The sequence below is a fragment of the Bos javanicus genome, chromosome 16 (assembly GCF_032452875.1).
Source record: "Bos javanicus breed banteng chromosome 16, ARS-OSU_banteng_1.0, whole genome shotgun sequence".
In the NCBI taxonomy this organism is placed as follows: domain Eukaryota; kingdom Metazoa; phylum Chordata; class Mammalia; order Artiodactyla; family Bovidae; genus Bos; species Bos javanicus.
In genome coordinates this window covers 21,483,470-21,510,495 of record NC_083883.1, presented here as the reverse complement: position 1 = coordinate 21,510,495, position 27,026 = coordinate 21,483,470, and positions in this window count along the sequence as shown.

Sequence of the window (27,026 nt, the reverse complement as noted above, 5' to 3'; positions counted from 1 at the left end):
TTCTACCTTAATTACATGCAATGCCAATTACCAAAATGTGCTGGGAGATTAGATTATAGAACCAATATAACTGACTAGATAAAGAAAACTCTGATGAACTCAAATATAAAACTGCAAAAAGATAGGCCTAGAAAGACTGAGTCCAACAATGGATCAAGTTTATGAAACTAGAGAGAACAATAAAAGAAAAATCTAACTATATTTGGAGCCAGCAGGACAAAGACAAAAGTTGCATATTTGGGAAGGTTTGGTATAATACCTAGCGGGTATGTTATAGAAAGCCAGCCAAGTTATTCAACTCCCATTTGACCTCTATCTTTTATATAAAGTAGAAAGATACTAAAAAACTAAACATGTAGAACAAGAGTGTTGAAAAAGACATTGTGGGACCTCCCTGGTGCTCCAGTGGTTAAGAATCTGTCTTCTAACGTAAAGGAGTCAGGTTCGATGCCTGGCCAGAGAACTAAGATCACACATGCCACAACTAAGAGTTTGAGTGCTACAACTAAAGATCTCACACGCTGCAAGGAAGATCAAAGATCCCAGATCCCACTTGCTACAACTAATACCTGGAACAAATACTTAAATAAACAAACTATCTTTTCATTTCTACCACCATTTATCACAAAGCTTAGTCATTTTCTTTCAAGACAGACTAAGGTACTTGCTTTGAGCTAATAACTTATCATCATCCTCATCACCACCACCATCTTAAAATTCTATGGATGGTATAGGGCTCTGGCATATATTATGTGAGCTTTACATCTACTGTACGAGGCAGGCAGTGTGGGTATGGTTTTACCCCCTTTTGTAGATGAGAAAGGAAAGGCTCATGAAGTGAGCCTTTCCCATTTTATGTTCATTAATGTAAAGCATCTCACCCCTCCATCCAAAACTATGGCATAAAGAATTCACAAGTTTTAACTTATGAGTGTATTATCTGTGTTCAGAGGATGGGTCTAGGTTACATGTGAATTGCAACTTAAAGAAACTAATGTCCCTGATTTTTCTCATTCTCGTGCTCTGAACCTATATGCTGCTCCTCTGATGCAGATATTAATATTTCCCAGGTCTGGTTTTGCCTCAAAGATGAAAGGTTCGCTGGGATCCAACACAGAGTTATTAAGATCCCGCGACCATGTTCTTTGTGATGCTATGTCGTTGGGAGGCTTGGTGCAGTCAGGTCTACGGGCGTCTGCTCACAGTGCTGGAGCTAGGAAGATAAGCATCTTAATAGAACAGGTCTGTCAGATCTCTGTTATCACTCCAGGGGACCCAATTCCTGGGTAATCCTCTGCTTTTGCCTCGTCTCACCAAATCCCTCTCTAAAACACAACACTGTTCTCATATGACCAGATAATCTGTAGGGGGAAACTTAAAATTGAAAAGGGAAATGGAGGAGAGCCTGGCATTTCTTGTTAATTTGCTAGTTCTGTCTTAAACAAACAACTCACAGGCAGTTGAAATGAGTTATTTATTTTGTCTCAGAACAAAAGCAAATGTACTATTAATTCTCATTTGCAACACTAGTTTGATTCTGATTTCCATCTCAATTTACTTTTATGCTTTGTGGTGGAGTGGGTGTGTATTTAGGATCAGGAGATGTTGCCATACAAAGATTGGATTGTATGAAAACAAAAGTTTAGGAGGCTTTTTGCTTTGTTTTTATAGTCTATCTGTCTTTTGGTAAGTTTCCCACAATCTATAATATATCATTAATTTGGTGACACCCTTTGAAAAGTGACCCCACCCCCCCTCACTTTCTCTCTTTTTTTTTAAGAACCTCTGAGTATTCCATTAACTGCTAGATTGGTTCCACAATGTCTTTGTAATGGCTTTTTGCCTCTTGGGAGATTTCTCTCTATCTTATATCCTTAATTAATAAGTTCTTTACCAATTGCCACACAATAATAGAGTATTCTTTTAAGTTTAGCAAATGTGTTGGTGCTTATTAACTCATTCTAGGTCTCTGTCCTGGAAAGACTATGTTGATACCATGGATGGAATTTCTGTGCACATAACAGTCAGTGTTCTAATCTTAAGAGAAAAGGATGGCACAATTGATTCCCCAGACTTCAGATGAGCTTGGGAAGGTAACCAATTATGGATGAGAAAGGCCAAGAAGCATATGACAGCAATAGCTGTCAGAGAACAAAGGTTTAGAAAAACATTTAGCTTAAGAGTTCTCAAGGAAAGAAAAAAACAAAAGATGCTGTTAACCAGTTTCTTGTCATAAAGCATCTGACCAGAACTTCCCAGAGGCCAAAGAGCTACAATCCAAGGGATGTCTCCCCATCATCAAAGCATTTACTCATTCATTCATTTGTCCCTCATAGTTGTGAGCAGTTATTCTATGCCAAGCTTGTATTGGCAAAGGGGAGTAAGACACAATTCCTATGCATAAAAAAAAAAATCTATGTCAGGGGTCCCCCTAGAAGACCCAATATATAAGAGCAAAGTAGAGAGAAGACAATGCCAGTTGAGTATCTTCAGATGGCACAGGGAACACGACTCCACCCTGTGCCCTAAGGATCTATACGCTATACTTTAATGAATGTTAGCCTGAAATTCTTCAAAGAATTAAGGGAGTCCAAAGTAGGAAACTGAAATGTCACTACCAACTGAGGTGGAGGAGGGGTGGGGGAAATGACCAAGTACATTAGAAAGGTCTCTAATGTACTGAGAATTTGATAAGATTAGAGAATTCTAAAATACTAGGAATGAATGGCACTGAAAGAATAGTTACGGTCATTTCAGATGTGGAAACAGATGGAAAGGTTAAGTACTCTGGGCTTCCCTGGTGGCTCAGATGGTAAATAATCTGCCTGCAATGCAGGAGACCTGGGTTCGATCCTTGGGTCAGGAAGATCCCTTGGAGAAGGGAATGGCAACCCACTCCAGTATTTTTGCCTGGAGAAACCTATGGACAGAGGAGCCTGGTGGGCTACAGTCCATGGGGTTGCAAAAAGTTGGACACAACTAAGCAACTAACACTTTTTCCACTAAGGTGGAAGAGCTCATTAGTAATGACATAACTCTTGCCTTGCCTTTTCCAACCCACTCCAGCAATGTCCTATCAAATATTTCTTCATTTCTTTTCTTAACATTCCCCTTCCTATTGGGTTGGCCAAAAAGTTCATTTGTATTTGAACATTCTGGCCAACCCAGTATTTCAGTCCCTCACTGTCTGCCATCCTGACACTACAAATAGTCACCTTTTTAATTTTCTTCTCCTAGTATTTTTCTCTGTTCTTTACATGGCTCCCACCCAGAACTGTCTTTCTTATTAAGAGCTTCCAATCCAAAATTTTTAGTAGAGCCCATGCCCTAGTGAATAAAGACCAATTTGGGAACTGCATTCAAAAGCATCCTAGATTTGCCTCCAGCCTTTCTTGACTCTTTCTACATTTTCTTTTGAATCCTGTAGCTCAGTGGCCCCAATCATGCCTTTTACAGACCAACTTTAAGTGTTTCCCCTTTGCTGCTACTCAACTAATATCTGCAAAGTACCATCCTAGGTGTTGGGGATACAAAGCTGACCACAATAGCCAAAGTATGTTCTCTTGGGGAGCATGTTCTTACATACAGCCTTTGACCAGTGTCCTGTGTAAATATTACTATTTTCTTCATGTCCTCTAATCCAATAAAAATTGGGAAACACCATTTCAGTAAGTGATTTTGAGGGCCTTTTACTTCTTTCCTGATCTATCAAGATCATATCCATTCCTGAGATTGAATTCAATCATTGTATTCAACCAGAGAATTCAAAGATCAGATGCAAACCTCTGTATGAAGCTGTCCTCAATTCTCCTCATTGGCAATTTACCTTCTGTACGTTTGTGCTTAAGTCCTTTATACATTCAATAATCCCAATAACAAACATTTATCGGCCTCCCACTGTAAATGCCAGGCATGGATCTAGGTATCAGGACGACAGCACTGAAGAAGAACATATGACTCTGGGACTTCTCTGGTGGCCCAGTATAAGAATCCACCTTGCAGTGCAGAGGACATGGATTCAATCTCTGGTTGGGGAACCAAGATCCCACAGGCTGTGGAGTGACTAAACCCATGTGCCAGGACTACTGAGCCTGAGCACAGCTAGAGAGTCCTTGCGCCACAATGAAAGATCCACCATGATGCAACTAAGACCTCACCTGGCCAAATAAACAAATTAATTTGAAAAAGACTATCTTAAAAAATTAAGAGAAAAGGACATTTGACTCCTTCATTAGATCACAAGTGTACTGAGGGCAGGACTATTGCTTAGTTACCTTGGTATCCTCATTTTATTTAAGAGATATTTTGAGTATTTCATTACCTTCTTAGAAGATCAATTCCACAATATATATGTTTGCTTAATATTTAGTGTTTTATAATAAAATAATTTGTAATAACAGTAGTAGTAGTGACTTTCCATGCACTCCCAATAAATCATCAAAACAATCTTATGAAGTAGCTATTCTTATCATCCTCAAGCTACAAGTAAGATAACCAAAGCACGAAACTGTTAGCTAACTTCCTCAGGGTGACTTAGATGGAAGGGAAGGGGACATAGTCATTCAATAAATGTTTCATGGGTTGGAGTGTATCACATAATTGATCACAGTTTGATGATCTGGTGATTTTTAAAATATAATTACTGAGAAATTGCTGGCATGTTTTAGAGATTTTTGGATCCAAATAACCAAAAACATCTACAGTGCCTTCATCCCAAAGCAAAATCCAGATCATGACGCTGGGAAACCAGACAATAGACTGTCTGTCAATCAAATACAAGAAACAGAGGATGGACCCGCAACACCCAAGCCGTAGGGGTTCCATTTAAGGATAAGTTCGAATCATTTGCCCAAAGAGTAATAAAACTGGCTGTCTCACTGCAGAGGGTCATGGAGACTTTATACCAAGAAGTCAGTGGATAACATCAGAGGTTTGATCACACACCTCCCTGAGGGAGGGGTCTCATGAGGGCATCTCTGGAGGCCTCTCATTCTCCAGGGTTCTGCTCTGCTCAGCAGGGCTCCCATCACCTTTACTTCGCCCCTGCAATTCTTCTGAAGATAACACACGGAGCCGGTGGGCCCACCCTCTCTGCCCTCTTGCGGAAAGGCAAAATCTCTTCAGAAAACTGCCACATCAAGAGAAAAACACCACAAAAACTAAAAAAGATTAAAAAATAAAAATCACAAGAAAACCTATGAAAGGACTAAATTTGCCAGGGGGATTTGGGTAAGAGAGAATGTAATTACCTGAGTTGGAATTTAGCCAGCATACAAAGGATTAATGCAGAAACAGGAAAGCGTCCATTTGGTGAGACGTTCCAAGCAAGCCTTTGGGACCAGAGTTGGTCAGGGCCTGCGTTTTATGTTTCACTTGATTTCTGCCGTCTCTGGGAGCACATCTCTGGCCCTTTGCTGAAACATTCCTTCCACATTGACTGGAGGAACAGCAGTGCTCATTGAAGCACCAGCGTTCTCAATTACTCGGGACAGTCTAAGCAGCAAAAGGGATTTAAGTGTTGGCAGGATTCTGAAAGGCAGTCCAGGGTGTGAGACGGAGAGATGACAGGTTGTACTTACAAACTCCCTAGTGGCTCTCTAATCTTCCTTTCCCTTCCCAAAAGTGAAAGTGAAAGTGAAGTCTCTCAGTCGTGTCCGACTCTTTGCGACCCCATGGACTGTAGCCTCTCAGGGTTCTCCGTCCATCGATTTTCCAGGCAAGAGTGCTGGAGTGGATTGCCATTTCCTTCTCCAGGGGGTCTTCCCGACCCAGAAATCAAACCCGGGTCTCCCGCATTGCAGGCAGACGTTTTACCATCTGAGCCACCAGGGAAGCCCCAAAACGTGAAAGTTGCTCAGTCGTGTCCGACTCTTTGCGACCCTGAATTCTCCAGGTCAGAATACTGGAGTGGGGAGCCTTTCCCTTCTCCAGGGGATCTTCCCAACCCAGGGATCGAACCCAGGTCTCCCTCATTGCAGGTGGATTCTTTACCAGCTGAGCCACAAGGGAAGCAATCCACCAACAATTCGAGCTTTTTGCCTGGTCTTTTTGCCTGGATTGTTGCTACACGAGCACTGAACTCCAGGGGGAGCTCACGCTTCCCGCTCTAGGCTAGGAGGAGAAACTTTTTTTTTTTTTTAATTGGAGTATAGTTGATTTGGGCTTCCCTGGTGGCTCAGATGGTAAAGAATCTGCCTGCAATGTGGAAGACCTGGGTTATAGGCCTGGGTTGGGAAGCTCCCCTGGAGAAGGGAAAGGCTACCCACTCCAGTATTCTGACCTGGAGAATTCCCACGGACAGAGGAGCCTGGTGGGCTGCAGTCCATGGGGTCACAAAGAGTCAGACAGGACTGAGTGACTAAGCACAGCACATAGTTGATTAGGGCTTCCTTGGTGGCTCAGACAGTAAAGAATCTGCCCGCAATGCAGGAGACCCAGGTTCAAACCTCGGTTCGGGAGGAAACCCTGGAGAAGGGAATGGCTGTCCACTCCAGGATTTTTGCCTGGAGAATCCCATAGAGAGAGGAGTCTGGAGGCCTACAGTCCATGGGGTCGAAAAGAGTCGGACATGACTGAGGGACTAAGCATGCATAGTTTATTTAAAAGGTTGTGTTAGTTTCAGACAGGTGTACAGAAAAGTGAATCAGTTATACATATATCCATTATTATTATTTTAGATTCTGTTCCCATACAGACCATTGCAGAGTATTAAAGAGAGTTCCCTGTGCCATATAGTACGTTCTTATTAGTTACTTATTCTATACGTACAGTAGGGTGTGTACATCAGTCCCAATCTTCTAACTGTTTCACCCACCCCATCTCCTGGTAACCATAAGTTTGTTTTCAATATCTGTGACTCTACTTCTGTTTTGTAAATAAGTTCATTTGTATCCTTTAATTTTAGATTCCACATATAAGTGATATCATGTATTTGTTTTTCTGTGTCTGACTTTGCTCAGTATGACAAACTCTAGATCCATCCATGTCGCTGCAAACAGCATTACATCATCCTTTCTGGTGGCCGAGTAATATTCCATTGTCTAAGTGTACCACGGCTTCTTTATCCATTCCTCTGGTGATGGACATTTACATTGCTTCCACGTCTTTGCTATTGTAAATAGTGCTGCAGTGAACATCAGGGTGCATGAGACTTTTTGAATTATGAATTATAAGGCTCGTTAACTTTGCATTTTGAAGTCACATCTGAGAGAAATGAGCCTCATGACAAGAACCCAAAACTGACGGCTGTTCCTCTGTCCAGAGTCGTCTAGTGGATAGTTCCATTTGGTGCATGCTGTTGGAAAATCAGTCTGAGGCTTATACATGAAAGGCAAAAACAACTCAATGAATGCAAACAAACAAAGGCAGGTGACCAGGGGCTGGGGGCAGGAGAAGTTACTGTTTCATGGGCTCAGAGTTACAGGCTGGGTTGATGGCTGAGATCTGGAGATGAACAGTGGTGAAGGTTGCACGACAATGGAAATGTACCTGCTGCCGTTAAGGGTACAGTGGCAAGCCACTCCAGTACTCTTGGACGGAGGAGCCTGGTATGGGGTCACAAAGAGTTAAACACGACTGAGCGACTTCACTTTCACTTTTCACTTTCATGTATTGAAGAAGGAAATGGCAACCCACTCCAGTGTTCTTGCCTGGAGAATCCCAGGGACGGGGGAGCCTGGTGGGCTGCCGTCTATGGGGTCGCATGGAGTCGGACATGACTGAAGCGACTTAGCAGCAGCAGACACAGTTAAGATAGTTAAGTTTTAGGTTATGTGTATTTTACCGCAATTAAAACTGTATTTTGTCATAGGTTTGGTTGGATTCAAAGATTTTAAGTTCTGGTGTACTGTCCTGTTGGCACATTTAAATAAAGCTAAGATCCCACTCTTTAAAACAAATAGACAGATGGCATTGGAAGCATATGTAGCTTTTCAAGTGAAGCACCCTCCAAACTCATCCTCTTCATGGGATATGTGCGTGGAGTAAGCCGAGGCTGGAGACCACCCTCTCGCAGAGGAGGAAACCAGGAGCAAGCGATTGCTCTAAACCTCAATCTACTGTCCCAGAGTCCTGAAATCTTTATCCACATCCAGATGCTGTTCTCCCTTTCCAGACTTGGCTGAGGCTGCTCTCTAGACTCTCACCTCCTAGTGCCCTGTGTGGCTACTTTATCCCTTCAAGGCTCAACTCAGGTGTCGCCCTTCCTAATGAGATGGATTAGACACCTCTTCTCCATGCTTACTTGTGATATTGCCTTTCTCGCTAAATTAGACAGTAAGCATCTTGAGAGTAAGGACTGTCCTTACATCCCCAATACATAAGGCAGTATATGACATGTAGTACATATGCTCAAATATCTGTCAATTTCATATCAAATGAATCCCCTAAACAAACGTCATTCCCCAGTCCCCACAAAGACATCAGAATGACTGAGCTTAGAGGATGACCCACTCTGTGCAAGGAGAACTCAGATTCCTGCAAGGAGATCCCTGGAGAAATACACAGGCGAGAGAACCAGGATGGGGGGTGGAACCAAACACCGAATCCTAAGGATGACTCTGAACAGGAAGCCTGCTTCACAGAATGGCAATCCTCTACCACGGGACTGAGTTCATGGGACTGTTTCATTCACTCCTTCATCCACTTGATGTCACTCTCACTGTCCTGTAGAACTCTGTGTCAAAGGCCTTGTCCCCAGGGTTTTTCCATTAGTAACCTTTGTAGGAGCATGGCTGAACCAGGTTTGGGAGCAGGTGGGTTTCCTCGATGATAGAGAACTTCCTGCAACATGTCGTTCTGCCTGGATTCTCTCCTCTTTCTCCAAGATCCCCTCCCCCCTGTTTTGTTTCCAGGTTCTTTGTCCCGAAGACAATCCAGACAGAGATCCAGTACTCTTGGGGCTTGGCACTGAGCCAGGCAAGTCAGGGCAAATGCCGCTGCTTGTCTGAGCCAGGAATGTGGGCTACGGACTGAATTCAGGAGCTTTTCTTTCTGTTTTCTATAGGGACTTCTTAATACTGCTGCAAACTCTCCAGTTTATGATTTGACCAAGTCAGTCTTTCCCCAAGACAGAAGTTTACTGCAGGCTAATTTGTGATTTCCGAGAATGCAAAAGTAAAATAAGAAACCTAGCCTGGTCCATTATGAAAGGTAAAAAAGTTGGACTATCTGGGTTCTCTTCCTGGCCCTGGTACTCACTTGCTAGGTGACCCTGAACACGTCACTTAAGCAGGCTGTGTTTTTTAAACCAGATAAGCTACATGGATCATCCCAGGGTCACAGTGAGAAAAATGTGACAATCCTTCTAGAGAACCTCTAAGGAACACACACAATAGAAAGCCTGCTGGAATTCCATTCTGAGCCTGATCAGTAATTTATAACTTTGGAAATTCACAGCCATACATAGGTGGGAGCTGAAATCACCAATAAAACTTCCCTTCTCCTTTCTTTCACTGTGTGTGTGTATGTGTGTGTGTGTGTCTGTGTGTCTGTGTGTCTGTGTGTGCGTGCGCATGCCTGCGCTCAGTCGTGCCCAGCACTTTGCGATCTCATGGACTGTAGCCCTCTAGGCTCCTCTGTCCATGGAATTTTCCAGGCAAGAATACTGGAGTGGGGTGCCATCTTCTGCTCCAGGGCTTTCACCCTGTCTCATCAAAGCCACGAGACCGAGGATGATGCCCTTAGCTTCTTTAAGCCTGGATGCAAACAACCGCTCACGGCAAAACCCAGCTCTCCCTGGTGAGCCATTCGTTGCCAAGCCCACCAGCGAGGATGGAGTACTTTGGGGACAGCTGTCCACCCCTCTGAAATGTGACCCTCTCACTGCTGCCTGCTTGTAGCCGGAGCAGCTAACACTGGTCTGTTCACAGTTATCTCTTGATGTTGGGGTCCAATCAGATCTGACGCTGCTGCAGAATCGTCATTCTTGTTCCCTTCCAGCCTAGGGGTAACTGCTTTCTTTTTCTTCACTGCTCCTTCCTGATCATCAGGGCTCTTGGGCTCTCAGGTGGCTCAGAAGAGGGTCTAAGAAGCCCTATGATAAACAGAGCTGGATGCCTCAGCAATGCCTGCTGTTCTCTTGGGCCTGTGGCTCTCCGGGATACCCAGAGACAGATGTTATCCAGAACGTGCTCAACTGAAAAGATGCAGTTTCCAGGGAACTGTATTCAATTGCCCCATGATAAACAATAATGGAAAAGAATATTAAAAAGAAAATATTTATAGACTTCCCAGGTAAAGAACCTGCCTGTCAATGAAGGAGACATGAGGGACGCAGGTTCACTCCCTGGATAGGGACAATCCCTTGGAGGAGGGTATGGCAACCCACTCCAGTATTCTTGCCCAGAGAATCCCATGGACAGAGGAGCCTTGTGGGCTATAGTCCATGGGGGTCACAAAAGTTGGACACAACTGAAGTGATTTAGCATGCATATACATGTATAAGTGAATCACTTTGCTGTACAGCAGAAATTAACACAATGTTATAAATCAACTATATTTCAATAAAATAAATGTAAACAAAAAGGAGCCTTCGGGCTACAGACCATGGAGTCACCAAGAGTCGGACATGACTGAATGACTAACACAGACACACACAGACGTTTCCAAAACTAAAACACTTTTTAAAAGATGCAGTTTTGTTAACCACAATGGTAAATCAAGAGAATCACAGACAAGTTCAAGCTGCTTAAGAAATGAAAACTTTTCCAAAAACTTTTCCTTCAAAAGCAGTTACCCTCAGTAATCTGTAATTAAGTATTTTGTTTGTTTAAAACTGTTTCCCAGGCAGCTGGTGAATTCCACAAGAACAAGGACCACGTATATTTTGTCCTCCTCTAACTCCAGGGCCAAGGATGTTCATGGCCTGTTATCACAGGAAAAAAAAAATCAAGAAATCTTCAAAAGTATTTCTTCTTTTACCTGTAAAGGAGTCAAAACTGGCAAGAGAGTTTTTTTGATTATCTTCTTCAACTTTCCTCTTTCACAGACCAAGAAATTGAGTCCAAAAGAGTGAAGTGACTTACCTAAGATCGCAAAATACATTGATAGCGGAGGAGTCTGACTCTAGAAGTTAATTGGCCTGGAATCTATTGTATTCCCTCCATCTCTCCAGGGCTCAAATAGTCCCTAGTCTGTAGTAGGTGTCAAGATGTGGTTCCAGGGAATGCGGTTTGAGATCTGCTGGTCTCACACCATCGCACTTCTTGTGTTTAGCTGAGACATCATATATTTCACCAAAACATTTGGGACTTGCTCTGCCTTCATCCTTCCACGCCATTTCAGGTCTCAGTATCACCGCTGTATACTCGTAGTAGCAGTAGTATTAGTCGCTCAGTCTAATTGCGCCTCTTTGCGACCCCACCAACTGTAGCCTGCCGGGTTCCTCTGTCCATGGGATTAGCCAGGCAAGAATACTAAAGCGGATTGCCATTCCCTTCTCCAGAGGATCTTCCTGAGGGTTGAACCCAGGTCTCCTGCACTGCGGGCAGATTCTTTACCATCTGAGCTGCAGGGTATATACATACATGGCAGCATTTACTATATTAGAATGAGACCTTCTCTGCTTGCCAGTCTCCTCCAGCTCACTCCTTTCTGCAAGCTCCTCCAGGAAAGTCATCTTAGTCCTGATCCCATGGTCAGCGTAGCCCTGTGCCTGGCACCTAACGCCTGATGGGAGCTCCACTGATGTGCATCAGAGGGAGAAGAATTAGAGACAGTTGTGAACAGTCACTGCACACATTTGTTCAGACACGTGTACCAAAGGTGTAGCTTCTTCTCCCTCTGGTCTTCCCAACGCCGCAGACACCAGAGAACTGTTCAAGATCATTAACACTGCAGGGAACGTCTGCCAGGGCGCTTGTACCCTGACAACCAAAACACACATCCTGTGTGTTCAACGAGGGAAGGAACAGGGCCGGAGGAACAGGAGATGTGTGTGCGAAGGAGGAAGGATTAAGATAAATGAGGCGATTTCCTGGCCTGGAGACCTACTCTCCCGCGTGCTGTTGGTGTTGTTTACTGTGAATAGTTCATCCTTTGGGCCCATTAGCCAACTTTCAAAATAAGTAATTTACAATGGTGTTTCCGCGCAGGCTTAAACTGCAGCAGCACAATCCTGGCAAACAGGTAGAAGAATCATACCCCAGCCTCTGGGGTGGGGCTGGTGCGTGCCTAACCTCTGAACAAGGCTGCGAATATTCCAGATGTCAGGAGTGCTGGCCAGGCACGGACTTGATGTCAGAGCTCACTTCAAATCACACCCACCTCTGCTATTTTCGGACTATGTGACCAGAGCAAGTTGCTTACCCTTTGAGCTTTCATTCCTTCATCAGTGAAATGGAGCTAAAATCGTGGCCAGAGGATCAGGTGAAGTAATAGAGCCAAAGTGCCCCACACGGGACAAGACAGCTGGTAGACACTGAATAAATGGCAGTTATTCTTATTCCACAGATAACTCCAGAATCCTCTGTATAATCATATAATCATGGGGATTTTTTACATACATTAAATGGATTATCTTAATATGTATACATATATATAATTTATCTATTTTTAATTGAAGGATAATTGCTTTACAGTATTGTATTGGCTTCTGCCAAACATCAACATGAATCAGCCACAGGTAGACCCATGTCCCCTCTCTTATCTTGATATTTTTAACAAAAAAAATTAGAAGGACCTCAATCATATAATGAAAACACAATGCTAGGCCTGGCTGGGAGGGGAGTTTGGAGGAGAATAGATATACATGTATATGTATGACTGTGTCCCTTCCCTGTTCATCTGAAACTATCACAGCACTGTTTGTTAATCCGCTATATACCCCAATACAAAATAAAAAGTTAAAAAAAAATCCACAGCGCCACCTTCCCATGGTGGGAACAACACCATCAATCCTCAAGGAAAGCTCCAGTACATTTATTTGGATGACGTCATTATTTTGTCAATACAAGAGTGAAAATCGTCCCTCAAGATAAATCCAAAGTTGAAGTAGAAAATGACCACGTTATTATTAACAGCTCTCACTCAATGAGTGCCTAATACGTAGCAAACACTATGCTAAAAGCTGTTTAATCATAATTTCCATGACCTCTTCCCAAGAATTATGAGGGACTTACTCTTATTATGAGGTTGGTTCTTTGAAGTAGGTACTGTTAGTATTCTATGCAGTAGGAATCATGACCTCCCTCCCTTTAGAGATGAAGAAGGTGAGACTTGGAGACAAGAAGTTCAGATGAACCCAGAGATGAACATGTGTGACAACAGCAACTCACCAAGGTCACGGGCAAAGAGTGCCTGGGGCCAGGACTCAGTCCCAGGTCAGCCTGACTCATAAACTCACAGGCTTCCACGGCAGCAGCTCCAACCATTTTTGCACCAGGGACCAGTTTTACGGAAGACAATTTTTTCACAGACATGGGGGCTGGGGTATGCTTTGGGGATGATTCAAATGCATTACATGTATTATGCCGCTGCTGATCTGACAGGAGGTGAAGCTGAGGTTGTAATGTGAGTGACTGTGTGTGTGGGGGGGGTTTGCTGTAAATACAGAGGAAGCTTTGCTTGCTCACCTGCTGCTCACCTCCTGCTGTGTGGCCCAGTTCCTAACAGGCCCTTAGCCCAGGGTTGGGGACCCCAGCTATATGGCTTCCCCATAGAGTGGAATAATTCCATTATACCTAACATTAGTCCTAAGTTTCTTAAATCCCTAAGCTTTGCTGATTTCATTGACCAGTTTCAAGAACACTGAATGGAATGGTACTTTGTCTAAAGCTCTGTGCTTGCTGCAGTGGAGAACTTAACAATGCTGCTGCTGCTGCTAAGTCACTTCAGTCGTGTCCGACTCTGTGCGACCCCATAGATGGCAGCCCAGGCTCCTCTGTCCCTGGGATTCTCCAGGCAAGAATACTGGAGTAGGTTGCCATTTCCTTCTCCAATGCTTGAAAGTGAAACGTGAAAGGGAAGTCACTCAGTCGTGTCCGACTTTTAGCGACCTCGTGGACTGCAGCCTACCAGGCTCCTCCGTCCATGGGATTTTCCAGGCAAGAGTACTGGAGTGGGGTGCCATTGCCTTCTCAGGAACTTAACAATGGCAGGTCCCAATTTCATCTTCAAAGCAATTGACAAATGACAAAACGTATAATAAGAAAACAAAATCCGGTACAAAGTTAGGTGTGGGCAAGTTTTTCCAGTGGTCATGTATGGATGTGAGAGTTGGACTATAAAGAAAGCTGAGTGCTGAAGAATTGATGCTTTTGAACTGTGTTGTTGGAGAAGACTCTTGAGAGTCCCTTGGACTGCAAGGAGATCCAACCAGTCCATCCTAAAGGAGATCAGTCCTGGGTGTTCATCAGAAGGACTGATGTTGAAGCTGAAACTCTAATACTTTGGCCACCTGATGCGAAGAGCTGACTCATTGGAAAACACCCTGATGCTGGGAAAGATTGAGGGCAGGAGAAGAAGGGGATGACAGAGGATGAGATGGTTGGATGGCATCACTGACTCAATGGACATGGGTTTGGGTGGACTCCGGGACTTGGTGATGGAGAGGGAGGCCTGGCGTGCTGCAATTCATGGGGTCGCAAAGAGTCGGACCCGACAGAGCGACTGAACTGAACTGAACTAAAGGAGCAGACGCACTGAGTAAGGGGCTTCCCCGGTGGCTCAGTGGTAAAGAATCTGCCTGCCAATGCAGGAGACTCCAGTTCGATCCCTGGGTCCGGAAGATGGCCCGGAACAGCTAAGCCCCTGTGCACAACTACTGTGCCGGTGCTCTAGAGCCCGGGGACCGAAACTACTGAAGCCCGTTCACCCTACAGCCTGTCCTCCACAAGTGAAGCCACTGCAATGACAAGCCCGAGTACTGCAACTAGACCTGATCTCCACAACTAGAGACAAGCCCGTGCACAGCAGTGAAGACCCAGTGCAGCCATAAATAAGTAAATAATGAATCCTTAAAAAAAAAAGTAAGTGCTGAGGAAGAAGGAGCAGCCTGGCTTCTTTTAACTCCTTGCCTGAGTGGCACAGTTCAATACAAGCTTTTACTGAAATCTGGGGGAAAAGGGGCTGGAGGGACTGCTTTTAAATCCACAAACTCCCCCACGTATAGCCCATCAGTCCAGAATGTTGTTTCTTCCCAAGATAACTCAGACACAGCTATCTTGGCAATGATGCTGCATATCTGAGTTGAAATCATAGGTTCAACTCTAGCACTATCTTCCTGGTAAGTTGGTTTCTCACCTTTCCCCCTCTCTGTCTTTTAAAAATGTCAGCCTCTCATCTTGGCTGTTAACAGAGTGTCTTAGGAAACTCTTCTCACACTGTATACACTTCCTCGGGGTTTCTGACTTCAGGGCACCTCGGCTAAGGCTGGTTGGTTAGAAATGAGCCTAGATCCGACTGATTTGCAAAGTTCCTCCACTGCATTAACACACCTGCTGTGTATGTAAGGACTGAACTCACTAATTTTATGTGGTTGTTCTCAGAAATGAGTGTGTGATTGACTTCTTTGTGTCTGGCGTTATTTTTATTCAAACACTGGTTTTGGTTACAAGTGAAGGCAAAAACTTCATTTCAGTGAAATGAACAAAGGTAATGACTTCCTTGGTGGCTCAGATGGTAAAGCGTCTGTCTACAATCTGGGAGACCTGGGTTCGATCCCTGGGTCGGGAAGATTCCCTGGAGAAGGAAATGGCAACCCACTCCAGTACTATTGCCTAGAAAATCCCATGGACGGAGGAGCCTGGTGCAGGCTACTGCCCATGGGGTCGCAAAGAGTCGGACACAACTGAGCGACTTCACTTTTCACTTTCAATGGTACGTATATGTGGGCTTCACAGGTGGTGCTAGTGGTAAGGAACCTGCCTGCCCATACAGGAGACATAAGAGATGTGCGTTCATTCCCAGGGTCAGAAAGATCCCTTGGAGGAGGCAATGACAACCCACTCCAGTATTCTTGACTGGAGGGTCCCCATGGACAGAGGCACCCAGAGAGCTAAGTCCATAGGGTTGTAAAGAGTTGGACACGACTGAAATGCCTTAGCATGTATGCAAGCAATGGTGTATGTATCATTAGATCTTGATATAAATATGCATACAATATCATAGCATATCTTTTGCCCAGTAACTGGGGTCCATGAGTGTGGAACAATGTGAAATACAGCAAGCAAACCCAAAAGGATAAGAAACTTGCAAGGGAAGTTTCTGTGTTCTTGGGGGGACCTGGACAATATCAAGACAAGATGGTAATACGACTGCTTTTGGGGGCTAAAATAACACTGGAAGCAAAGGAATGAAAAAGAAACAGACCCACCTGGACAGGAGAGGGGAATAATGCTTGGGAGCAGGAGGATGCAAGGGACAAATTCCTGTTTTCTTAGGTCAAGAGGTATTAGAGTAGTAACAACAGCCACACACCACCACCACCACCATCATCATCATTATTATCACCATCGCTATCATCAGAATCACCACTACCACCACAACCGCCATCAATACCATCACCATCCCTGTCATAATTAGCACCACTACCGTCATCATCACCATCACCATCATCATAGTCACCACTGTAATCGGCACCTCTTTGATTCCTTATAACCACCCTACAATGTAAATAAAAACTATTCCCCTGCAGAAACTGAGGCCCAGAGCCAAAATTCAAACCAAACTCTCTATGAACTCAACATACTCACGAGACACCTTGAGAGCCAGGGGAGGGAGCAGGCAGCATCTGGTGTGCAGCTGGTGGTGAGGGCAGGGGCCACTGCCCCTTTAGACCCCACTCACCATGCAGTTACACAGAGCTCAGCACAAAGGACCATCATGCTGGAAGGGGCTTTGAGAGTCTAATGGTCCTCTAGTTTCATCCTTGTAGACTCAGAGAGATGAAGGACTCAGGTTTCCAGACTGCTGGTCCCAACCTTTTTTTTTTTTTTTTTACTAATACTTCTCTAGAATTGTTTTCTTCTGCAATAGTTCCAGTTTTCAGTTCATTTCAGTCCCTCAGTCATCTCCAACTCTTTGAGACCCCATGAAGCACAGCACGCCAGGCCTCCCTGTCCATCACCAACTCCCAGAGTCCACCCAAACCCATGTCCATTGAGACGGTGATGCCATCCAACCATCTCATCCTCTGTCATCCCCTTCTCCTCCTGCCCTCAATCCTTCCCAGCATCAGGGTCTTTTCTAATGAGTCAGCTCTTTGCATCAGGTGGTCAAAGTATTGGAGTTTCAGCTTCAACATCAGTCCTTCCACTGAACACCCAGGACTAATCTCCTTTAGGATGGACTGGTTGGATCTCCTTGCAGTCCAAGGGACTCTCAAGAGTCTTCTCCAACAACACAGTTCAAAAGCATCAATTTTTCTGTGCTCAGCTTTCTTTATAGTCCAACTCTCACATCCATACATGACCACTGGAAAAACCATAGCCTTGACTAGACAGACCTTTGTCGGCAAAGTAATGTCTGTGCTTTTGAATATGCTATCTAGGTTGGTCATAACTTTTCTTCCAAGGAGTAAGCATCTTTTAGTTTCATTACTGCAATCACCATCTGCAGTGATTTTGGAGCCCAGAAAAATAAAGTCAGCCACTGTTCCCACTGTTTCCCCATCTATTTCCCATGAAGTGATGGGACCAGATGCCATGAATGTTGAGCTTTAAGCCAACTTTTTCACCGTCCTCTTTCACTTTCATCAAGAGGCTCTTTAGTTCTTCACTTTCTGCCATAAGGATGGTGTCATCTGCATATCTGAGGTTGTTGATATTTCTCCCGGCAATCTTGATTCCGGCTTGTGTTTCCTCCAGTCTAGCGTTTCTCATGATGTATTCTGCATATAAGTTAAATAAGCAGGGTGACAATATACAGCCTTGATGTACAACTTTTCCAATTTGGAACCAGTCTGTTGTGCCATGTCCAGTTCTAACTGTTGCTTCCTGACCTGCATACAGATTTCTCAGGAGGCAGGTCAAGTAGTCTGGTATTCCCATCTCTTTCAGAATTTTCCACAGTTTATTGTAATCCACACAGTCAAAGGCTTTGGCATAGTCAATAAAGCAGAAATAGATGTTTTTCTGGAACTCTTTTGCTTATCGATAATCCAGCAGATGTTGGCGATTTGATTTCTGATTCCTCTGCCTTTTCTAAAACCAGCTTGAACATCAGGAAGTTCACGGTTCACGTATTGCTGAAGCCTGGCTCGGAGAATTTTGAGCATTACTTTACTAGCATGTGAGATGAGTGCAATTGTGCAGTAGTTTGAGCATTCTTTGGCATTGCCTTTCTTTGGGATTGGAATGAAAACTGACCTTTTCCAATCCTGTGGCCACTGCTGAGTTTTCCAAATTTGCTGGCATATTGAGTGAAGCACTTTCACAGCGTCGTCTTTCAGGATTTGAAATAGTTCAACTGGAATTCCATCACCTCCACTAGCTTTGTTCGTAGTGATGCTTTCTAGGGCCCACTTGACTTCACATTCCAGGATGTCTGGCTCTAGGTGAGTGATCACACCATTGTGATTATCTGGGTCGTGAAGATCTTTTGTGTATTCTTGCCACCTCTTTTTAATATATTCTGCTTCTCTCAGGTCCATACAATTTCTGTCCTTTATTGAGCCCATCTTTGTATAAAATGTTCCCTTGATATCTCTAATTTTCTTGAAGAGATCTCTAGTCTTTCCCATTCTATTGTTTTCCTCTATTTCTTTGCATTGATCGCTGAGGAAGGCTTTCTTATCTCTCCTTGCTATTCTTTGGAACTCTGCATTCAAATGGGTATATCTTTCCTTTCCCCCTTTGCATTTCGCTTCTCTTCTTTTCACAGCTATTTGTAAGGCTTCAGACAGCTGTTTTGCTTTTTTGCATTTCTTTTTCTTGGGGATGATCTTGATCCCTGTCTCCTGTACAATGTCACGAACCTCATTCCATGTTCATCAGGCACTCTATCAGATCTAGTCCCTTAAATCTATTTCTCACTTCCACTGTATAGTCATAAGGGATTTGATTTAGGCCATACCTGAATGGTCTAGTGGTTTTCTCCACTTTCTTCAAATTCAGTCTGAATTTGGCAATAAGGAGTTCATGATCTGAGCCACAGTCAGCTCCCGGTCTTGTTTTTGCTGACTGTAGAGAGCTTCTCCATCTTTGGCTGCAAAGAATATAATCAATCTGATTTCGGTGTTGACCATCTGGTGATGTCCATGTGTAGAGTCTTCTCTTGTGTTGTTGGAAGAGTGTTTGCTATGACCAGTGCATTCTCTTGGCAGAACTCTATTCGCCTTTGCCCTGCTTCATTCTGTACTCCAAGGCCAAATTTGCCTGTTACTCCAGGTGTTTCTTGACTTCCTATTTTGCATTCCACTCTCCTATAATGAAAAGGACATCTTTTTTTGGGTGTTATTTCTAGAAGGTCTAGTAGGTCTTCATAGAACTGTTCAGTTTATTGAGCATTTATTAATCCACTAAGTTGCACAATTTATTTCACTGAATCCTCCCAATGTTTTATTAGTATCCATATTTTACCAATTAATAAACTGAGGCTTGGGGGAAACCTCCTCTTTGTTTGATTAAAAAGTTAAAAAATTCTCTATAAAACCTTCAGAATCTTCTTGCCTCCTCTGACAAAACTCAATCCTTGATTATAATCCTCTTAGGCATGCAGGCCTCTACTATTTTATGCTATATGGGTCCTGTTGCCATTTATGAATTTGTTGTCTTTGTTTTACTTAATTTTGCATGAATGGCCCTTACTCACCACTGACTATATGCTTCTTTAGCCTATACCACATCACATGGTGCATGAAGTTACATAGGCAGTAAGTATTCAATCGGAGAAGGCAATGGTACCCGACTCCAGTACTCTTGCCTGGAAAATCCCATGGACGGAGGAGCCTCGTGGGCTGCAGTCCATGGAGTCGCTAAGAGTCGGACACGACTGAGCGACTTCACTTTCACTTTTCACTTTCATGCGTTGGAGAAGGAAATGGCAACCCACTCTAGTGTTCTTGCCTGGAGAATCCCAGGGACGGGGAGCCTAGTGGGCTGCCGTCTATGGGGTCGCACAGAGTTGGACACGACTGAAGTGACTTAGCAGCAGCAGCAAGTGTTCAATAAATATTTTAATTTAGTGTTTACTATGAACCTACTATGTACCAAACTTTATGTACAGGGACCCTGCCCCTTCTAGACCCTACTCACAATGCGGTACATAGTACACAGTTTGGCACTTTACTCATGCCGTTTCCCTTACTTCTCACAGCAGTATTATGAGACAATATCATTTCCATTTGGTAAATAAGGAAATCCAGGTTCAGGATGGTGAAATAGCCAGCCAAAGCTTGTCTGATGCCAGTCAGGTCTGAAAAAAAGAGAGGACTGGTAAATGAGACCTCCAGTAAAAACCAAGAACCCCAAAAAAGAAATCTGTGTTACTCAAGTTAGATAAGGGCCTTCTGTCGTCCTAATGTTTAAATCAATCAGAAATTTTCATTGGCTAGGAAAATACACATTCTTCTTCAACCCACAGATCAAACCTAGGTCTCCCGCATTGCAGGTGGATTCTTTACCAGCTGAGCCACAAGGGAAGCCCAAGAATACTAGAGTGGGTAGCCTTCTCCAGTGGATCTTCCCCACCCACGAATCAAATAAGGGTCTCCTGCATTGCAGGCATATTCTTTACCAACCGAGCTATCAGGGAAGCCCTAAGATAATGTAAAACAATGGCCAAATATGATAAAACAATGATCAAAAATTCAGATCACATCTAGAGTAAAGATTACAAAACATGCTTAAATATACTCTCAGGCTAGGCTGTTCCACCCTGTTCTCTCTAGAAGGGACATTCATTAAGGTTATTCTATTCTCAGTTGTGTGGTTACTGTTCCTTTTGTACTGGTCAGCCAAAATGAAAGAAAAAATTCATTTATGATATCTAAAATGAGATCAGTGGGTATTCTATGCATCTTTAAGGGAAGAACTTGGGTAAGAGAATAAAAATGAGATACCCTAGGTGTCCATGAACCAAGGCTGCAGATCTATCCACACTGGAGTACTGACTTTCAGAGGATAAAAAGCTCCTGTTGTGCCTTTACTGGGTATATTGAACTTTATACGGTTTTTAAACAAATGAGTGTGTGGGTCCCAGAGGAAGTCTTGGGGGCCTAACTTGGTCAGCCTGCCACCACGACTAAGAAAAGTTCTTGCCAGCAATTCAGTTGGTACTGCTGCTTTGTAGATGAAGGACAGAACAGATGCAAAGCCAAACCTCACTCATTTGAATTTCATTTGAGCATCAGACACTGTTGAGAAAAACTACTAGGTCTTCAACAATGGGCCAGGAAGCCCCTAGATGGATGAAGATGAATCAGCAAGGTTCTAGACTTTAAACAGCTCAAGGTCTGGTCAGGGAGGACTACTCTGCATTGGTGAAAAAATATGAATTAAAAATTAGTTTTTAAAGTCTTGATTTCCTTTCAGAAAAGGAAAAGCAGCCAAACTGAATGGATCAGTTAGAGATGTACATTCTTGAGTCCCACCAGCTGAATCAGAAATTCTCAGGGCCCAGAAATCTGCTTTTTAACCAGCTCTCTGGATACTTAGGGTGCAGCTAAAGTTTGAGAACTATTGTCTTCAAAACATGTGACACAGGGCTTGCAGATGATAAGCAGGTGGCACCAGGTGGCATAGCCTGGAAACATTTGTGTGACATGTAAGGAAATCTGGCAAAGAAATGGCACTGAGAAGTCTTCAAGCCAGAGAGTAACATGGTCCTGTTTGTATGTTAGAGACAGCAAGGAGAAAAATGCACTGACGTTTTCCCTACTTTAATGATACCCACTTGTGGATATTCCCTCTATGGCTGGCCTGGCAGAAGCTCAGAAGGAACCCAAGCAAAGCTGAAAGGCAACACTGGGGACTCCTTTGGACTCTAGGGTAATCCTCCAGGAGTAATTTAGAAGTTTAGCCATTTTGAGATTTAGATTACTTGTTATTTCGTCAGTGCAGTAACCATCTCAGAGCACGTTTAAATCAAGTGGTGGCCAAACCCATTCTAATGTGTCTGCAAGATATTCCACTACAGATGTCACCCTGGAAGCCCTTTATGTATATTTGACTCATCTATTTCTCACAATGACTTTATGAAGTGCTTTTATCACTTCCATTTAATGATAGGGAAACTGAGGCACAGAGGGATCAAGTAACTTGCTCAGAGTCACACAGCACAAAGATGAGCTAACTTGCTCAGAGGTCACATAGCTACTTTACAACAGAGCTGGGGTTTGAACCCACACTAGAGCCTAACTTTTTACCATTGCACCAAACATACCTTTCTGGTTTCTACTCTTTGTGCATGAAAATCAGTATGCCTGTGTCTTGCGTTGGGGCAAGGATGGGGGAAGAACAGGAATCCTGGAAGCATCTAGGCATTTGCTAGAGGGTGAGTGTGATTTATTCACACTATGTTTGAAGGCTTCCTGAGGCCCACAGGGAGCAGGCAGAGTCAACATCTTTAAGAAATTTTGTCCACTGGCTCATGATCTTAGCTTATTCACCTGTACTGGGAATCCCTACCAACCCATGACAGGTGCCTCACTAAAGGTGCCAGAGAGAACTGAATTCCTTCTGCTCTGAACAATTTCTAGATGCCCCAGGTAAGAGCCACAGTCTCTCTCTCTCTTTTTTTTTTTTTTTTAAATTTGAGGGTTCTTGCCTGGAGAACCCCCCTCCCTGACAGAGAAGCCTGGCAGGCCACAGTCTACAGGGTTGCAGAGTCAGACATGACCGAAGTGAGCCTGTGCACATAGGCAGGCGCAAGGCTTTTTTTGCCTGTGGCAGCTCTGCCCCAGTGAGAGTTGAGTGTGAAGGTGATGCAGCTGCTTGGCTTGCGGGGACCCTGGCAGCACCAACTGTGCAGGAATATGGACTGCCTCCGCAGCAGGAGTTACCACCCTGTTGCAGTCTCTTTCCAAGCCTCTTGTAGCTGGTGATCAGAAGGCCTCTTTGGCCAGTCTTTCTCTGTGGCTTGGCCCATTCAGGCACTTAGAGGGCTCCCTTGCCTGGGGTCCTTCTCTGTTGTTCGGCACATTAGGCACATAGAGGGGTCCCCTGACTGGGGTCCTACTCTGTAGATGGGCACATCAGCACTTAAAGGAGTACCCTGGGTGGGGTCCTACTCTGTAGTTGAGTACATCAGGTATTTGATGGGCCAGCCTTTCTTGTTCAGCCACCAATGCTGGCGTGTGGGGAGAGAGGCTACGGTGATGGCTCCACCCCCTCGCATGACTCAGCAGTATCGCCTGGCTTCCATGGCTGCCTGGCTTTCCTCCATGGGCATTTCCTACCACAATCTCCTCCCTCACATCCCCTCAACCCGTCTCTCCACTGTCAACAGCACCCTGGGGTTGCTCCACAATCCCTAAACTGCAGCTCTCAGCCGCTGCACCTTCCAGAAGACTTGCGTCCCTGTCCGGGGAATGTATAGCTGCGTCAAGGACTGTCTGATTCTCATTCCATTTAGGCTGCCACAGATCAGCTGTTTCACTCTCAGCCTTAAATGGTTCTCCTCTGACTCAGACAATTGCCCCAATGTGGGGCTCGGACCCCTGCTTTAGTTTCCCCACTGCTGAGGGCAGGTCTAGTCCTACTAAAATTCCCATTCCCCCCCCCCCCCCACCTAGTTCCTTCATCCTACTGAGTTTTGCATGGGTCTATATATTCTCTTCCACTGGTCAGGTACTCCTGTCTGCTCTCAGCTGGTATTCTGCATGTATTCTGGGTGTCTGAAGGTGTATTCCTGATGTATCCATGGGGAGAGATATACTCCATATCCACCTACTCCTCCGCCATCTTGTTTTCCACTGTCTCTTCTGCAGAGTTTCCTGTGCATAAGTAGACCGTGGGTCAAAGTTGAAAGGGGCCAGTATCCCTAAGGACTTATTATTACCCATTCATTCTGCTAAGCATTTTAAACCACATCTTATGCAATAATGACAACAATCAGAGATAAAAATCACTCTCTCTATTTTACCTGAGAACCTAAGGCTAGCTGACTTGCAGCAGATAATAAATAATAGACTGGGATTTGGAATTTAATCCCATCTAAAATAAACTAAGGGTCACAACGAGTCTAACACAACGGAGTAGCTGAGCAAGCAAGAGCACACAAAATAAACTACTTGGGATTTCCCCGTGGTCCAGTAGTTGGAACTTCACCGTCTATGCAGGGGTTGAGGGTTCAATCCCTGGTGGGGGAACTAAGATCCCACATGCTTTGTGGCCAAAGGGTCAACACATAAAACAGAAGCAATATTGTAACAGGTTCATTAAAGACTTTGAAGATCCACATTAAAAAAAGCATAAGATAAACTATTTGCTCATTCAAATTACTGTATTTGACAGATACTTTCACTTGTCTATCCAGAGCACTCCTATCCCCCACCCCTGCTGACAGGATCTAGTAATGTTCAGGGTCAGCAAAACTCCAGGTTAATTTGATCACAGCCAATCATGATGACCCTGATCCTGGATTTCTCAGCCTCCCTTGCAGCTGGAGGTGGTCATGTGATACACCCTGAAGTCTGCTGGGAAATATTTCTGGGAAAGTTTTTGTTTCCTTCATAAAAAGACACAGATGTGACTGACGCAGATCCCTCTTCCGAGTTGCCTTCCTCCTACCTTGGATGGTGATACATAGCTGGGTGCAAAGAAGCCATCTTACAATATCAGGGAAAAGCCAAGGGGACTGGAGCCATGTGAGCACTAACATGATTGAACTGCTGCACGGGTACCAGAAATCAATTACTTTTTGACCTTCGTTTTAAAAATTTCCTTTTTAAAAAATTGAGATATAGTTGATTTACAATGTCTTATTAATTTCAAATGTATAGCAAACTTTCAGTTTTATATATATGCTATGCTATGCTAAGTCACTTCAGTCGTGTCCGACTCTGTGTGACCCCGTAGATGGCAGCCCACCAGGCTGCCCCGTTCCTGGGATTCTCCAGGCAAGAACACTGGAGTGGGTTGCCATTTCCTTCTCCAATGCATGAAAGTGAAAAGTGAAAGTGAAGTCGCTCAGTCGTGTCCGACTCTTAGTGACCCCATGGACTGCAGCCTACCAGGCTCCTCTATCCATGGCATTTTCCAGGCAAAAGTACTGGAGTGGGGTGCCATTGCCTTCTCTGTTTATATATATCATGAGAAACACTGGACTGGAAGAAACACAAACTGGAATCAAGAGTGCCGGGAGAAATATCAATAACCTCAGATATGCAGATGACACCACCCTTATGGCAGAAAGTGAAGAGAACTCAAAAGCCTCTTGGTGAAAGTGAAAGTGGAGAGTGAAAAAGTTGGCTTAAAGCTCAACATTCAGAAAACTAAGTTCATGGCATCCGGTCCCACCACTTCATGGGAAATAGATGGGGAAACAGTGGAAACAGTGTCAGACTTTATTTTGAGGGGCTCCAAAATCACTGCAGATGGTGACTGCAGCCATGAAATTAAAAGACGCTTACTCCTTGGAAGGAAAGTTATGACCAACCTAGATAGCATATTCAAAAGCAGAGACATTACTTTGCCAACAAAGGTTCGTCTAGTCAAGGCTATGGTTTTTCCTATGGTCATGTATGGATGTGAGAGTTGGACTGTGAAGAAGACTGAGCGCCGAAGAATTGATGCTTTTGAACTGTGGTGTTGGAGAAGACTCTTGAGAGTCCCTTGGACTGCAAGGAGATGCAACCAGTCCATTCTGAAGGAGATCAGCCCTGGGATTTCTTTGGGAAGAATGATGCTAAAGCTGAAACTCCAGTACTTTGGCCACCTCATGCGAAGAGTTGACTCATTGGAAAAGACTCTGATGCTGGGAGGGATTGGGTGCAGGAGGAGAAGGGGACGACAGAGGATGAGATGGCTGGATGGCATCACTGACTCGATGGAAGTGAATCTGAGTGAACTCCGGGAGTTGGTGATGGACAGGGAGGCCTGGTGTGCTGCGATTCATGGGGTTGCAAAGTGTTGGACATGACTGAGCGACTAATCTGATCTGATCAGATTCTTTCCCATTATAGGTTATTACAAGATAATACATAGCTATTTACGCTATACAATAGGTCTTTTTTTTTAAATCTATATTATATGCAGTAGGGTATATCTGCAGATTTCTTTTTATTGGAGTCTAATTGCCATACAGGGCTTTCCAGGTGGCTCAGTGGTAAAGAATCCACATGTTAATGCAGGGGACACGGGTTCAATCCCAGGGTCTGGAATATGCCAGATACTAGAGCGGGTTGCCACTCTAGTATCCTTGCCTGGGAAATCCCATGGACAGAGGAGGTTGGTGGGCTACAGACCATGGGGTCAAAAAGAGTCAGACACGACTTAACAACTAAAAACAAAATTGCCGTACAACAATTGCCATACAATGTTGTAAGATGTATAACAGGTTGATTTGGTTCATTCACATATTGCAATATGATTACCATCATAGTTAGTATCTCTATCACCTCACATAATTATAATTTCATTTTTTTGTGGTGGAAATAATTAAGATCTAGTCTTTTAGTAACTTTGAAGCTTGTAATACAGCATTGTTGGCTACAAGCAGGATCCAGCGAATTAAATCTTCAGGACTTAGGACTTACCAACTTGGTTTTGAGTTAATACCCTTAAACAACATCTCCCCAGTTTCTCCTGCCCCAGCCCCTAGTAACCATCATTCGACTCAGTTTTCACAAGTTTTTCCTTTTGATTCACATATAAGTGACATCATTCAGTATTTTTCTTTCACTTACTTTTTATGCCAGAAGAATATACTACCATAAATCAGGGTTTCAGGGTTTCTTTACATCCAGCCAAACACAATTTGCATATACTAAGCATTATTCTGCCACTGAGATCTCTCTTCCTGAAATCATATGTTCACTGAACTGTGATCACATATGACTCCTTTGGTCCCCAACATAAAGAAGTATTATCTATGGACAGGACAACACTATGCCTCACAGCCATGAGGAGGTAAGGACCTTGCCCTTT